At 33.9% G+C, this 17,002-nt stretch overlaps 1 protein-coding gene across 6 annotated transcripts in view; it reads right to left on the reverse strand.

Annotated features, from left to right (window-relative positions):
* The window catches only part of CNTN1 (contactin 1), a 372,749-nt gene that overhangs the window by 221,662 nt on the left and 134,085 nt on the right, over positions 1–17,002 (reverse strand). For 2 of the 6 annotated variants that reach the window (XM_017530379.2, XM_017530387.2), the window contains exon 1: positions 11,267–11,770. The exons of 3 other annotated variants lie outside the window; for them this stretch is intronic. The gene's annotated coding sequence lies outside the window, so the exon portion shown is untranslated. Of the gene's footprint in view, positions 1–11,266; positions 11,771–17,002 lie in introns of those variants that run through there. One more of the 6 variants, XM_037739051.1, reaches the window with a different exon arrangement.

The following is a 17,002-nucleotide window of genomic DNA, read 5'->3' on the forward strand; positions in this document are numbered from 1 at the left end:
GCAGTGTCATTGCTGAAATAATTTATCACTTATACACTGATTATTTCCCACAGATTTGTTTGCTGAATTCATTTTAGATCACACTCCAGTTAAGGTGTAGGTTAGGTCCAGCTATACCTCGGCTCCATCCTTCTCAGCATTTGCTTATACAGCCTTCAGGCATATGATATTGTATCAGTGCATAAAACCCCCCTTTTGCCTAAGTTAGTTCAAGACACATTTTCATTACTGACAAACAAGATCAACTACTACAGAATTCATCTTACATTTGATATGTACATTAAACATAACAGTTTCCTAAAAGTCTATTAATTTGATAGTTTGACAAATAATAATGTATTAGTATTAATTCATATGATCTTTTATTCAACATATATTTATTGAACATCTACTATATTCAAGGCACTGTGCTAGACACTATAAATACAAAGATGAACAAAGCAGACTGTTGCCTTCCATAACCTTCAATCTTACGCAGAAGACTCTACTGGTTAATATTTATTCTTCCTTGACAGAGATAGGAAGGAAGCAAAAGTGTCTAAAGCACCTCCTCAGTGAAATTAAAAAATACTACTTATTTTTTTCACAATGATTATTGATACATAAGTTATACATATTATGAGGGTACATATGATAATTTGATGCCTACATATGATGTGTGATGATCAAACCAGGATAACTGGGATACCCATCACCTCAAATGTTTATGCTTTCTTTTGTGTTGGGAACATAGCAATTGTCTTCTAGCTATTTGAAGTATACAGTTAATACACATTTTAGAGGAATCAGTAACAAGCTAATTAATCTGAATTTATTGAAAACTTATTCGTCAATATACTCAGTGATATTTTAGCTGGGTACATGCAACAAACATCTTGTAAAATGTATGTATTTCCTCAGATGGCACTTTATTCTGTATTTACCAGTAACATTTTTCATACTCAAGCAAAGTGATCTTTTTAATTTAACTTAGATTATGGTCTGTGAGTGGCTTATTTTTCAAATTATACTTGACTTTCTCTTAATTAAAAAAAAATATATATATATATATTTCTTTTTAAAATGTGTACAAATTTATGGGGTACACAGATACTTTTGTTACATGTTTATAATACACAGAGTTCAAGTCAGGGTATCAATCCTATGTTAAATAGGAGTGGTGAAAGTTAGCATCCTTGTCTTGTTGTAGTTCTTTAAGAAAAAGCTTTCAGCTTTTCCCCATTGATATGATGTGAACTGTGGGTTTGTCATGTATGGCCTTTATTATGTTCGGGTACATTCCTTCTATGCCTAGTTTGTTGAGAGTTGTTGTCATAAAGTGATATTAAATTTTGTCAAATGTTTTTTTTCTTGCATCTATTGGTATTATCATATGGTTTTTGTCCCCCATTCTATTAATGTGATGTATCACCTTTATAGATTTGCATATGTTAAACAATTCTTGCATACCTAGTATAAATCCCACTTGATCAAGTTGTAATATCTTCTTGTCATGCTGTTGGATTTAGTTTGCTAATGTTTTGTTGGGGACTTTTGTGTCCATGTTCCTTAGAGATATTAGGGATTTCTTGTTTTGATGTGCTCTTGTCTGGTTTTGGGGTATCAGGTTGATACTAGCCTCATGAGATGAGATATGGAGAATTCTCTCATCTTAAATTTGTTGGAATGGTTTCAGGAACGTAGTTACTAGTTCTTCTTTGTATGTATCATTGACTTCAACTGAAACCTTCTGGTCTAGGGTTTTTCTTTGTTGAGAGACTTTATTGCTGATTCAATCTTGCTACTTGTTATTGGGTCTGTTTAGGTTTTCTACTTCCCAAGTTAACCTCGATAGGTTGTATGTTTCTAGAAATTTATCCATTTCCAGTTTTTCAGTGTATAGTTGTTTTATTTAGGTCTTTCTGCTTGGTTAGTCTAGCTGCAGGTTTATTCATTTTGTTTATATTTTCAAATAACCAAGTTTTTGTTTTGCTGATCCTTTGTATTATTTGATCTCTATTTCATTTAGTTCTTGTCTGATATTTTTTCATGTGCTAATTTGGGGTTTGGTTTGTTCTTGTTCTGTTTCCTTTAGGTGCACTGTTAGATAGATTTCTAGTTTTATTCCACTGTGGTCTGAGAAGATACTTCATATAATTTCAATTTTTGAAAAAAAAATTGATGTAACTTGTTTTGCTACCTTACATATTATCGATCCTGGAGAATCTTCCACATGCTTATGAAAAGAATGTATATTCTGTCATTGTTGGATAGAATGTTGTGTAAATAACTATTATGTCCATATGGTCGAAAGACTAATTTAAATCCAATGTTTCTTTGCGGATTTTCTGTCTAGATAATCTGCCTATTGTTGAGAATGGGGTGTTAAAGTCTCCCACTATTATTCTATTATAGACTCTCTCTCTCTCTTTAGATCTAGTAATATTTTATTTATGTACCCCAGTGTTGCATGCATATATATTTAGAATTATTATATTTTCTTACTGAATTGATTCCTTTATGATTATATGACGACCTTCTTTGTCTTTTGTTAAAACTGCTTTTCACTTAAAGTCCATTTAACCTGATATAAATGTATCCATGATAGAGATGTGGGCTGTTGGAAGTTTCTTGCTCACCTACTCTCTGTGTTGGGAAGTCAGTCCCAGCTTTCAGCTGATTCTGGGAAAGCAGATTGTCTCTCTCCCTTCTCCTTCCTGCTGTTGGCGTTTTCTGTCACTTCTTTATTAAATTCCACCACTCTCTCTCAGATAATATATTCAACATGTGACTGTCTATACATTATTTTGGTTTCTAAAGTGGAGGAGGTGGGCATGAAATGCTTCTAGTCAGCCATCTTGAAGGCCCCCTCCAATCTTCTAATCAATAGCATCTTAATGAAAATTAACATATAACTTTCTACTGGCCCCATTATACACATTCTAGTTAAAAGGAAAAGGAGATGAACAGTCTAATGAATATAGGGGTTCTAAAATATCATGGAATATATAAATGCATTGACATTTAAAAGTTTTTGCAAAATGCAAAGAAAATTTAGCAAAATTATGGTGTTATAGAAGAGAAACTTTAATCTCCTAATCCTGAACCAAAGAGTTTTAGTAACAGTGTAACATTCATCTTAAAAGTGAAGATATCATACTCTTTTGGAGAGGCTTAAGTGAGACAATACTTAAATAATGATCCCAACACCAAACACAAAGTTGGCTTCCTTTCAAATTGTGTTCATTAATTACATGTATCGTTTTAAGTCTGAACCTCCGAAGTTTATAGTCAACACCATTATAACAGCAACGAATAAACCATTATACAAATACTTAAATAGTTTAAAAACTATCCTATGTATCCTTTGATTTCTTCATTGAGGAAGTTATCCTTGATGTCCTCTCCTGATTTTGGTTAGAGCCCAATTTATATGTACTTATTGTACATACTGTATACCATATTTCACGGAAAGTTCACTCCTTTCTCTCTTTTTCAAGAGACTGTTTTGCCCACGGCAACAGGGAAAAATCTTTCCTTTGCATAACATTGTACATAAAATAGGCTTGATAAATATTTGCTAATTAATAAATTAGTGTGTTCCCTAATCTCAAGAGATTTACAATTATGGAGGATATACACATATATTAATGAACATAATATCATTGTATCTATTAAAGTATAACATAGTATCTGATTTTGTATATATACACACATATGTGTACATATATACCTGTATACATATTATATGTATTATAATATATATACATATATGATTATACATATATATGATATACATACATATGATTATATATATTATATATATGTATAGACACACCTGTATATGCATGTATATATACACTTGTATACGAATAGATGCTTATATATAGATACCTGTTCATGCGCCAAAATATAAACTCTGATGAAAAGATTCATATTTTATTCATCCTTATATCCCTCAACTTCTGGCCTAGTGCCTGGCATATGTGTAGGATTTGCCTCATATTGTTCTTTAGGAAACTGCTCCAACTCGTGTGTGCGTGTGTGTGTGTGTGTGTGTGTGTGTGTGTATAAATAGTACTTACAATTTTGGAAGACACTGCTACTAGCCTGTGCTCAGAAGTTTAATTCAAGAGATTTAAGTGCCAGCTTAAAAAAAAAATCACTTGAAAAGAATATTCATGTAACTCAGACAACCCTTGACATAAATGATCCCTGCTTCTATGTGTGGGATTGACTGGAATACAGATATTTTAGAAATGATCATATTGGCAGTAGAACAGAAAAGTTTCAGGCATAATGGTATATGGGCTTCAGCTAGTAAAATAGCAAGTAATAAACTGGCTTGAGAAATGTGGTTGACAGTAGCAGGAAAAAAAAGAAGTTTATAGGCTAGATGGAAGAATAAAAAGAATGTTAATTTTAAGCTTATAATGTGGCAAATTGAAGTATCTTTTCCACTAAGAAACCATGTCATTATCTGAAGGTCAATCAGAATGGTCATATTAAGCCAATTCCTTCCTACAAATATTACTGGGTATGGTACTTTATATCAACCCATAATGACAGCTGTCATTTAAAAAAGTGCATGACTGCCCTACACAATTATACTAAGTGCTTGCAAGTATGAAGAACTGCCTAAGAATATGGTGATTTAAGGGAAGGTAAGTCTGAAGGCAGAAGAGAGACCAAATGACTTGTAATGGTCTTTATCTTCATTGAGACACTGCTATTATCATTTTTAATAGACAAAGACAACATAAGCTATTTTTATAAAGATAATATTATATTCAGATTTGCCATAGTCTGGTAAATTCTCTTTTTGAAAGGAATTAAAGTTCTTATTCTCCACTTTTACTTTGTGTCAGTATTATTTTCCAGCCAGGTTCCTATAGCCTCACACATTATTTATAGGACACCCAAAATTAGGACATAAAATAAATTGTATACTCATAATAATTTTATAGAATATAATTATTTAGTGGTAAGCATCTTTTAAGTTTTATACTAAAATTTTTCTTCTGTAGAAGATGATCATCTTATTTATCATCATTTATTCATCATTATTTCAAAGCACTTTAACAGATTATAGTAAGTCATTTCCTCAGGTTCAAGCAAAGGGACAAATTGTAATTGTTTTCTATTATTCTTATCTATTTGTTCTGGAGCCTTGGGTGCCCTAATACTGACCTATTTCTTTTAATACTGGCCCATCTAATTCAGTTCTTGGCTGCCTATCCATCCAGTTCTTCAATAGATTCTTCTTGCTTGTCACCCAGCAGCTCTCCTTGCCAACTACTATATCATCTTCCATCTGTTTAAATTCCTATGTTCTTACTGGCACAGCTCCGCCTCCAGATTCCCTCCCAGCCACCTACCTCGCTGCCCTTCCATCTGCTATCATGACTAGTATCTTTTCTAACCTATTCCCAACCTAAATTGTCATCAATTTTCCACTTGAGTTTATCAAAAGTTTATTTCTCAAAGGGCTATTATGATTAATAACTTATAATACAATCCAGGAGTCGAAAAAGTAGTTAAAAACCACAAAAATCAAACATATGTTTAATGTTTGAATTCGTCTACCCCTTAAAATCATTTACTGTTCTCTTCTTTCGGTGATAATGTTTTAAAATAATGGAGTGCGCCACTGAAAGATAATGTCTTGTGATACATATTCTTCAGAGCACTATTTTCTGTGTGATCCAATTCTTGTTAGTCTTTCTGGTTAATTGCATTTGGTTAATTGTTCCAAAGTTTTGCATCCACTGATTAACAATCTCTCCTTGGACACTGTTCTCAAGAGAGTTCAATTCAATTCAATTTTGTAGGCTTAATTTAGCAGATTTTTGTTTTTGTGTTAGGATGTGTAGTGTAGTTGTTCATCAAATATTAAAGACATTATGTAAACAACACTAGCATTTGGTAGCTACAGTTTCAAATTTTCTATATTCAAGTAGTATAAAGATAGCATTTTCCCTCAGCATTGATTTAGTTGTTTGACAAAGTAAATGCTTGTTTTTATGCAGTAGATATGATATACTACAAATTAAAGCAATCTCAGGAAAATATTTAAAACTTTAGACTTATGTATCTTGACATAAGACTGAAAACTTCTAATTGCTCATCACATTTCTACAGAATATACCCTTTCTCTATCAACTACAACTTAGAAAACAGTTAAGCTTCTTTTTATGAGATGCACTTAGAATTTACTCTTAAATTCAAAATAAGGTAACAGCTTAGTGAAAAGGTAATGATTTTTTTTTTAAAACGAAAAAAGACTTGCCTAATTTATTTCATGTCCTGGGAATATAATATTTCTATTTATGTTAGTTTGTATTAAAATTTAGAAGATGTTTAAATGTTTATCTTTAATGTTGGCCTTATTATTTAGGTTTGGTAAGGACAACAGACCTGGAGACAACTGTCATTGAAAAGTTAAGGTGTTGGCCAGGTATAATGGCTCAGGTCTGTAATCCAGCACTTTGGGAGGCTGAGGCGGGCGGATCACCTGAGGCCAGGAGTTCAAGATCAGCATAGCCAACATGGTGAAGCCCCATCTCTACTGAAAAATACAAAAATTAGCCAGGTGTGCTCACGCACACCTGTAATCCCAGCTATACTCAGGAAGCTGAGGCAGGAGAATCACTTGAACTTGGGAGGCAGAGTTTGCAGTGAGCAGAGATCATGCCATTGCACTCCAGCCTGGTTGATAGAATGAAACTCTGTCTTAAAAACAAAAAAAGAGATAATTTATTAAACCCACAGATAATAAGAGCAAAGGGTACAACACACCATGGTAACATGGAGAAGAACAGGGGCTGGTCAAGAGGCAGGAGAGAGGGGAACTGTGTGGTTTTCACCGGAATGAACAGGAGCCAGGTAAATGTTTAGGATTGGCTAGTTTGAGTAATTTGATTTGTCACTTGTCTGGTACATGTCCCTGAGGTGATTAGGCAGGTGGATAGTGGCCCAGAGTGTGAGGGTCCAGATAAGGAAGTTGGTTGTAGTGGTGGGGCTCTGGATTGGTCGGTTTGCATTTGAAAAGTGTAGTCAGGAGCAAGTTGTATGGTACTAACTCCAGTAATCGGCTAACACCTAGGAAAACTGGTCCCTCCAGGGTCAGCAGAGCTGAAGTATCAGAATACAGAAAATAAAACTCACGGTTAATACAATACAGTCATGCATCACTTAACTAAGAAGATACATTCTGAGAAATGCATAGTCAGGTGATTTTGACTGTGGGAACATCACAGAATGTACTTACACAAACCTAGATGATCTAGCCCACTACACACGTAGGCTATATGGCATAGCCTATTGTTTTCCTAGGCTGCAAACAGGAACAGCATATTACTATACTGAATACTGCTGCTCTATGTCATTACAAGGGCTACCGTATCACTAGACAATAGGAATTTTTCTGCTCCATTATAATATTATTGGACCACTGTCATACATGCAATCAAAAAGTATTAATGTGGTGCATGACTATTTAATTTAAGATTAGCAATCATTAAAAAGAAATGCTGAAAATTTTATCTGACTCAGGAGTCAGATACATCTTTATCATTAAATAATATCTGTGGGTGTTCACTGCCTATTAAATCAAGTCTAAACACACTATTCTGGTGACTAAGCTCCTATTCACCTGCCCCCACCTTGTTTATTCTCAACTACACCATCCATCCAATCCCTTTGTTTCAGTATGAACATTAAAATATATCATATTAATTTGAGCCTCCATAACTTTACATTCTTCTTCCAGGTGCCATTTAAACATTTTTGTGCCTAGGCCCTCATTTCTCCTATGACAGTAAAATGTTTTACTGAATATTTTTAGGTGGCCCTGTGTTGTACCTTTTTTCCCCCTGCATTTGACTTGTTTGTTCCCATTGAATGCACAAGCCCTTCATCATCTTTTGCATCTACAAAACCAGAGTACCTAGCAAAACCAAGCAAGAGGATCCTTAATAAATGCTTCCTTATTGCACTGATTTAGCTCGTTAGAAGGAAGATATTAATAAATAATGAAAAAGGGGTGAAACGTATATTTACAAAAAGAGTGAATACATTGGTAAAGCATCCATAAAGCTATATTAAGCTGATCCGCTCCTCAGAGTCAGCTCTTAAGAGCATATGTGAAAGAAGAACGTTTCATAAGCTACTTACTCAGGGAAAATATTTTGAGGGGAAACTAATGTAATCATTTTCTCCAATAGGAGAGAAAATATGGTATCTCTCAAGGATCACTCTCTGTTATAGTTTCATACTTGAAAAAGTTTTCTGTGAATTTCACAAAGCTTGCAACTCATCAAGACTATTTACTGAAGCACCCTGTGGGAAATTTTCTTGTCATCTACACATAAGCTTTGATTTATACAATTTTCATATGAGCTTGCTTTATGGAAAATGGGTATATTACCTCTCTTTGAATACTTGCAGGCTTCATAATTATCCATAAGCAATCTGTAACTACCAAAATCCTAAGAATATATAGTATATATATTTACTTATATTTTTATATAATATATAGTATATATACTATATATTTACAGTATATATACTGTAAATATATATACTATACTATATAGTGTAAAAAGTATATAACTGCACTGTAAATATATATACAATACAGTATATAATATAGTATATATATTACATATGTAGTGGTTAGGATTGTGGTAGTTACAGATCACTTATGGTAGTTACTAAGCAGAAAACTCGATAGGTAGATAGGTAAAGAGTGTATTTATATATGTGTGTGTGTGTGTGTGTGTGTGTGTGTGTGTGAGTATACACACACACACACTATACTCTGTCTGTATATATATATATATATATACCCATATACATATACACAGAGAGACTTCTACTTAGATTAATTACAATGTAAGTTCAAATATATTTTAGCTATATGAGTATTTATTCCCTATAGGAAATATTATAGCTTTCTATTTTAAAAAATTCTTGTCAATTATTTCTCACTCTACTAAGTCATCTTTAAAATTTATTTTTAAAGACATTATAAACCCTTGTATTAGTAAACCTGTTACTTCAGAATTTTTATACATTGATGTTTAAGAGTCACTAATAATGTATATCCACCACGATTAAAGTACATTTTTCTTTCAATAATCTTATTTTGATGTTTCACTCCTCTGTCATTCTAGTTGCCCTATTTCCTTCTTTATGTTTATAATATATTCAGTCTCCATTTCCAATTATATCTAAAACAATTATATGTTGCCATAACAATCACTATCTAACCTCATTTTGGTGCTTCATATATATCAAAGAAGATACTAAAAAATTCTCATCAATTTTCTGTTGGTTCTTCCCAACTGATAGCCTATAGAAATTAATTACAACCACTCTGGGAAGCGAAAACTGAGCAAATCTAACTCCAGATTTCCCATACATGATCCGGAAACTATTCTTTATCTGATCGTCATGGTTTTAAAATTAGATTGATGAACGGCTCGGGTTGAGACTAGAAAGAAGAAAGAGAGGTTTGGATACGTGCAAGGACACTGCTTCTTGAATTCCATTGTTTATACAATCTCCCCTTGTTAGGCCATTAATTCTACTGCTATGATCTTGTCACCCAGCGTGAGTGCTTTTATTCTTCTACTGTCAACTCAGCCAGATCCAACAAGTAGCACTGACATTCTACTTATTACTCAGAATTTAGTGTGTGTCATTAGGCGATAAATATATTTAAGTTTCTGCTCACCCCCGCCACTTTCTCATTTTCCTCTAGATTCCATTTTACTAGCTGTTAATCAGCCACCTCAGCCAGGAGGCATTTGAGCAGAATTGAACACATGACTCAGCATCAGGAGACCTCTCAGATATGCAGGTAGGAATTTCTCCTTCCTTTATTCCCCTCCCTAAGGAAAAACTCCAGGTGTGAGTTTCCTCTTACACCTAAACTAGATCAGTTTTGAAGATTTAAACCGTTCTGTAATGCTGGGAGTTCTGTGCACAACACCTGGGCAACAAGAAACCCAAGTAATATAGTAACACTGTAGCAGAATTGAAATGCACTGTGAAATGCCTGAAAGGTAGTTTTCCTGTGCTCTTATTATTATCATTGCTCTAAATTTATTTCTTAAAAAATTAAGTCATGCTTTTTTATTCCAAAACATACTTGTCCTTATCTATTCTTCGCCCTTGATAGATGATTTAGCAAGCATACTTTTAGAAACAGTATCAATAAACATACATGAGGAAGTGGATATACCTATGTATTATAGTGCATATACTACATTTTATACACCATGAATTATAGTACATATGTATGTGTGTGCACATATATTCACTAGTAATATGAATTCACTGCTGAAAAGTATCCTTAAAGAATTTTACTTATCTAGTGCTTCTTGCTTTATATTTATTCTCTTTTCTCATCCTAAAGAAATGTTCAGGAATTAATAATTTACCATGATATTTAAGCAAGCAACTTTAATTAACAATGACTTCCGACAAATATACTAGTACAGTACTATATCTTTCAGGCTTACAGAGTTTTCATAAATTAATTCAGATCTTACATAGTGGGTTCTATAATTATATAAGGTTAATTTTTTAAATGCCAAGAAATAAAACTCTTTTTTGGGTAAAATTCACAACATGTCATCTCTCCACACGTTTTGGAGTAAGGCATTCTTGACAAGAGGATAAAACAAACCAAACCACCACAAGTAGAAGTATAATGGTTTTGTTTGACAGCAAGGTCTTCCCTCAAGGACATGCGAGTCCAAATTGTTTTAATTCCATCTGCTCAATTTGTATGCAACACAGTATTTGAGTTTGAGTACCTCAGTGCTCTCCTCTACTTCTGGAAGCAGGATTGAGCATTTTCTGGTGTCTACCCACATCTTTTACTAGAATTTGAAAATGTTGCCATTAAGAAAATAATCTGAGCCAACGCGATGCCACAGCCGAGCTAAAACTTCCCCACAAGGAGGTAATTTCCACTTATCAATTCCGCTCATTCTCCTGCTGTCCCTCCCCAGTTTGCAGCCTTCTACACGTTTGAGCTCTAGTACATTCTTGAAAAGCTTTTGCATGCAAGATAAAATACCCATTGGTCCAATAGTATCAAATGTAGAAAGTCGCCTCTCGTTTAACGTAACAGTTGAGAGTCCTGATGCTGGCATTGCAATGCTAAGATCTGAGTCAACCTTTCTAATATGGCATCACCATTATCCTAACTCAGCACATTCTAGTTTGCAATTACCTAACCTAGAAAAAACAAAAACAAAAACCTTGGACTTACCTTATATGTTATCTGTCGTCCTGGGTATAATATCTATTGCAAATTGTCCATTTGAATACATACAGCAACAGTTATACCTCAATATGACTCTCTCCTGCAGCAGAAAGCAAGTTAAAAGGACTTCATGCTGTGACCTCACAGGCAGGCACAGCCGCTCCCATCCTTCACCCAACCTGGGGAGAGCAGGTTAGATGACAGAAAAGCCGGCTCTCTACATAGCAATACTTTCACATAAAGCATTCTGTGCTGTGAGCTGAGAGATTTACATCTTCCGAATTCGGCTGGCCTGAGTCAATGCTGCTTCTATGCCTGAAAATATTAAGCATTTCACTGCAGTCACTTAATGCAAGAAACTATCTGAGGCGACTTCACAAACCCTGTCATTCTGTTCGGAGACTAAAGAATGAGCGCTGCATGCATAATTCATGCATTAAAATCTTCAATGCACTTCCTGTAGCCGCTGTTCTATCCAGTAATGGGCTATTGATCACCTCATCGCCAAGACAATTGGAGCTCCGCGATTGGTTTACTTCCACAAATAAAATTACAACCTAAATCATAGGCAGAAGCCTCCAACCCTGCAACATCCACTCGGGTAAAACATTCACACAGAGGAGATGACATTTGCATACTGCAGAATGTTTAAACTGGACTCTTTCTTTGGCAGACATGCTACAGCATCTGCTATCTTTTATTGAAAAGATATACTGTCTGCAAGTTGAGGCTGAATATTTTACATTATAAATGAGATATACGGAATTGGCTTTAGCCTATCATTTCTGGGAACATCCACAAGGCTAAATGAAAATGAGGAAAATAAATAAATGAAAAAAAGAGAAAATAATATATGGCTATAAAATATGGAGATTTTTACATGGACTTATTTGAATAACCTTTCTTAGAAAACTTTAATTTACAAATACTTTTTTTATTTCAAAAATGTGAAAGGAGTTTCTGTCTTAAAAAAATCATCAATATGGGTGCATGTGTTCATCAATATGAGTTATTTTGGAACATAAGTACCTTTACTCTGGGTGTGTCAGTGGTTGTGAGAGCTCTTTCTCTTAGAATTTAAGCTTCTAAGAACATAATATTGTTTCCATTGCGTTAAAAAAAGCAGGATTTAAAACAAAATGTGCATTTAATTATGCTAATATTCATCAAGGAAAAACAAAGGTAGCATTTTAAATTGTCATAACAGTATTTGCAAAAATACCAGGATGGGAGATTCATATAAAACAGCAAATGCATGTGTGTTTAAGAAATGCTTGTCTATTTTTCGAAGTGTCTTAGATGTAAAAACTGATTATTTTTCTACCAAAAGTGGACTGAACATGACGTCGTTAGGGTCACTGAGATGCCTAAAGTCCTATCTTCCCAAAGCCTCTTTTTATACCCTCTCTCACATGCACGTGCACACATACACAATTCATATTTCTATGTCCATTCCACCTCATCATTTGGAAAATCAAAGTGAAACCTTCAAGTTCTTTACTCAGGGTTAGAGTACAGAATAACTGCCAGAGTTTAACCAAAGTTTGCCAACTGAGAATTATGCAGTAGGGCGCCATTCGCCCTGGGTGATATCATCATGGTTATTTTCATCAGTAAATCAAAAGCAGTTGATATCAGCCCTTGAAGGTAGTAGGGGTGCTGATGACAATAGGTGCAGAGTTTAGAGATGTCCAAGAGCATGTGAAGCATAATCCCCACTAAGCCATAGAGAAGACAGTTGCACTTGGCTGATAAACATGCTAAAACATTTTAAATGGCAGTCTGAGAAATTAGCCACCCAATTCCTTTGTCTATTATGTATTCCATGTGCCATAATGCTTTGTTCTGCCCTGGGTAGCTTCTATTTTCATATTTACATATATTGTCACCAGGCTAATAAACTTCAAGTAAACTACATAGACTTTGTTTTATAGTATTTCCCTCTTCTATGAGTAATATCATTTATTCCTTCAATAGAAGATTGAAAGGTCTTATTTTTAAAAATCACAGAATCAATTTAATCATATATAGAAGCAATTTCATATAACAAGAACATTTTATTTATAAGTAGAAATTTGAATATTTTTGAAATTAGGTACAAGGTTATATAAAATACAACAATTTAGAAAATCTAAATTATTGACATAACCTATGATAATTACAAATGTAAGAATTAGAAATTTAAGTTTCCTGAAATGCTATGATTCAACAGTGTGTAACCACGTGGCTGGGAATAGTATTTGCTTAGTACCTCTTTCTTCAGTGAATGGGAGGAAAGCCAGCATTGTTTCTCACATACAAATCTCCAGAGCCAACTGTGAAATGAAGACTGCAACTTTGCATCTGCTTGGTTAAGTTTCAGGGTTTAGTTGTCTAAAGACGGGGCCAGAGACGACAACTACACACATACACACAATCATCATCATCATATCATCATCACCATTTCATCATCATCATCATCATCATCATTGTCATCATCCTGGAATAGAAAAAAATTAGAACCCAGCAAAGTGGAGAAATACACAGCATGAGGAAAACTATGGAGATAGTAAATCCTGAAGAAATAAAAGAAAAGATGCAGCAAGTAAGACTTGAATGGAAATGATGGAGGTAAAGTAGACAACTGTACTCTCAGATAAAACAAAGGCAAGGTCATAGTAAAGAGCCAATTTCTATTTTTCAGAAGCCTGACTATGCCTGAGAAAAACACTTAAACAATCTTTCCAAATGGATGGAAAACAGAGATGGCCACTTTAGACAAATGTGATGTCTTTGCAGATCAAGAGGCTTTCCAATATTTTGAGTTTTATAGTGCACATAAAAATAAGGAGTGAACTCTATAATGTGAATGGGGTCAATAAGATAAATCAAAATTTGGGTATAAATCAAAGCAAATTTGGGTATAAATCTGTGATATCTATTAAGATGTATTACTAGCTTGCCTGACTGTCATTTGGAAAATGCATAATTTGTCTCCAATACAAGAAAAAATAATGCCATGACAAGTTAGGAAAAGAATATAACCTACCAAAGATTCTGCATTTCTGAGTTCAAGGGATAAGTACTGCTGGGAGAAGATTTCATTTGTTCTCTAAGATTTAAGACATGCTTTCTACTTTTCTCTCTGTGTCCCACCAATATCATAGAAACTCTACAATATAGCCCATTCATTTAATTAATATTATTTATTGTGTACCTTCTACATGCAAGGAATTGCATGATGGAGGGATGCTATGAAGTCAAATATGTATCAGTCAGTTGTTTCTTCCAAGGTGTTCATGCTTTCATAAAGAAAGCAGGCAACCACATTGATGGAGGGTAATTCATACAGTCGCTATGATACTTATTGAGATATGTAAATTAGATAATTACCAAAGCACATAGAACTGTATCTATATGTTAATTAACTGCTAGGTAAATGTTAATTATTCTTATTTTATTCTACGATACAAGGCATATCAGCAGAGGAAACAGTAGCATTATCATCTACCCATGGGAGCATTGGGAAATGATTCCTTTGGAGAAGGGGTGATATTTAAAGACACTGGGGTTTATAATGGAAACAATGTGGGCTTTAATGGTCATCACATTTGATATGAAATTTAGGCTTTGCTGAATTTAACTATATGACTAGGATACACCATTCATACTTCAAGAGCATCAGTTTTATCATGTAAAAATCAATTTAAATATCTATCTTTCTTTAGGTTTTTGTGAGAATTAAATAAATTATTTAGGGCACAATTGTTAAAAGTACAGTTTTTGGAGTCAGCCAATAAGAGTTTAAATCCTGCCTCAATTCCTTCATCTCTAAAATGGAGATCTTATCAACCTCATAGAGTTATTAGGAAATTCAGCTATTACTATGTCTTTACATCACTTAACACAGTTTCTGATATAGTAAGGACTTTAGAAACAATTTATTTCATCTCAAGGCTTAGTCTTGGAAGAAAAGGCTTGAAGGCATTTCCAGTAAAGATAACAACACATGCATTTGTAGGGAGGGAGGATATTACATGATAAGCCTGAGAAACTCAAGTTTCTATATGATGAGAACTATGGATACAATAGACAGTTTGTTTGGTGATAGGGTAAAATTATACAGAATCTTTTAAAATCTGCTTAAATGTTGATTATATACGACAGTTTCAACACTGTTGAGGTGTTTGACGCTATTCTGCAGAAATAGAAACATTTAAAGATTTCACCAAGAGAGTAATAGGGCCAGAGTTTGGGGAGGGTAGCAGGACTGAAAGACTGGATGCGATAAGCAGAGGCAAGGAATATGTTTAATGCAATATTATCTGTAAACCACCAGAAATGATGAGGGCCTAGACAAGGCAAATGTGAGGGTAGTGTGAGGAGGAAAATAGTTTAGAGATATTTAAACACTACAGTAGTAGCTTTTAGTAAGTATTACAAGAATATGGTGAGATAATGAGAAAATAATTTTAGATATAACAAAGGAGGGATAAACTAGGAAGATGAAGAGTTAGACACATAAAATTTCCATTAATCTATTGGATAGAGTCTGTAGCTGAATAAACGGGTTTGGAAGTGTCCAGAACTGCTTAACCTATGGAAGTTAATGAAATAATCAGGGTTTGAAAGTGTACACTGAACGGAAGGTGGAAAACAAACCCTAAAATGTAGGTAAGTAAATGTATAAATGTATATAAAAGCCTTTTGTTAATATTTGACATGTTAATAAATTGATGGCAAAAGGGAAAACTGCTAAATATGTATTACACATATACTATAAAGCTGGAAAAATGCTTAGTACTTTACTCAACTGATTTTATTTGATCATCACAAAGCCCTTACCAGTTAAGTGGCCTCTATTTCCATTTTGTCAATGAAAAATCGGGCTCAAAGAAAATTAACTAATTTGGTTAAGTCACATAACCAGTGAACCAGTGAGCTGGAATTTACATCCAGGATTTATGACTGAGCTATGGCTCAGGCCTCTTTGACCACATCAAGCTCCTGAGAACCACAGATGTAACAGAATTTTTTTCTTTACTTTCTTATGTCCCAGAATACCAAAAAGTAGTCCCTGTTATATAAAAACTATTTATAGTAATCACAACTAATTTTAAAATTTGGAGCTAGAAAAATATTAGAATATAGAAAACAATATTTATTATGTTCCAAACATACATTATTGTATATATGTGTAGATATATGTTTGTTTACACACACACACACACACACACACACACACACACACACACACATTGTATCATTATGCCAAGACTACTTTATAAAGAAAATGCTATATTTTCACTGATAAGTGGGGGCTAAACATTGGGTACACATGGATGTACAGATGGGACCAACAGACGCTAGAGAGTATAAGAGGGAGAGAAAGAGAAAGGGCTAAGAGTTGAAAAAAACTACTTATTAGGTATGCTGATTACCTGGGTGATGGATTCAATCATACCCCAAACCTCAGTATCAAGCAATATACTTTTATAATAAACCTGTCGATGTAGCCCCTGGCTCTAAAGTAAAAGTTGAAGAAAAAAGAAGATGCTATTATTTTATTCTACAGATTTCTTAAAAAGCTGGCTGAAATAGTTTAGTTACATAGATATAAGGAATAAGACAGAATTTGAGTTCCATATGACTAAAAGCCATGTTTATTACATTATACCACACTTTAACAGAATTTCTAAAAATTCACTCAGAAATAATACAATAGAGCTACAAGAATCAACAAAGAGCCTACAAGCTTAATAT

The sequence above is a fragment of the Cebus imitator genome, unplaced genomic scaffold (genome assembly GCF_001604975.1).
Source record: "Cebus imitator isolate Cc_AM_T3 unplaced genomic scaffold, Cebus_imitator-1.0 Scaffold2, whole genome shotgun sequence".
Taxonomy (NCBI): Eukaryota; Metazoa; Chordata; class Mammalia; order Primates; family Cebidae; genus Cebus; species Cebus imitator.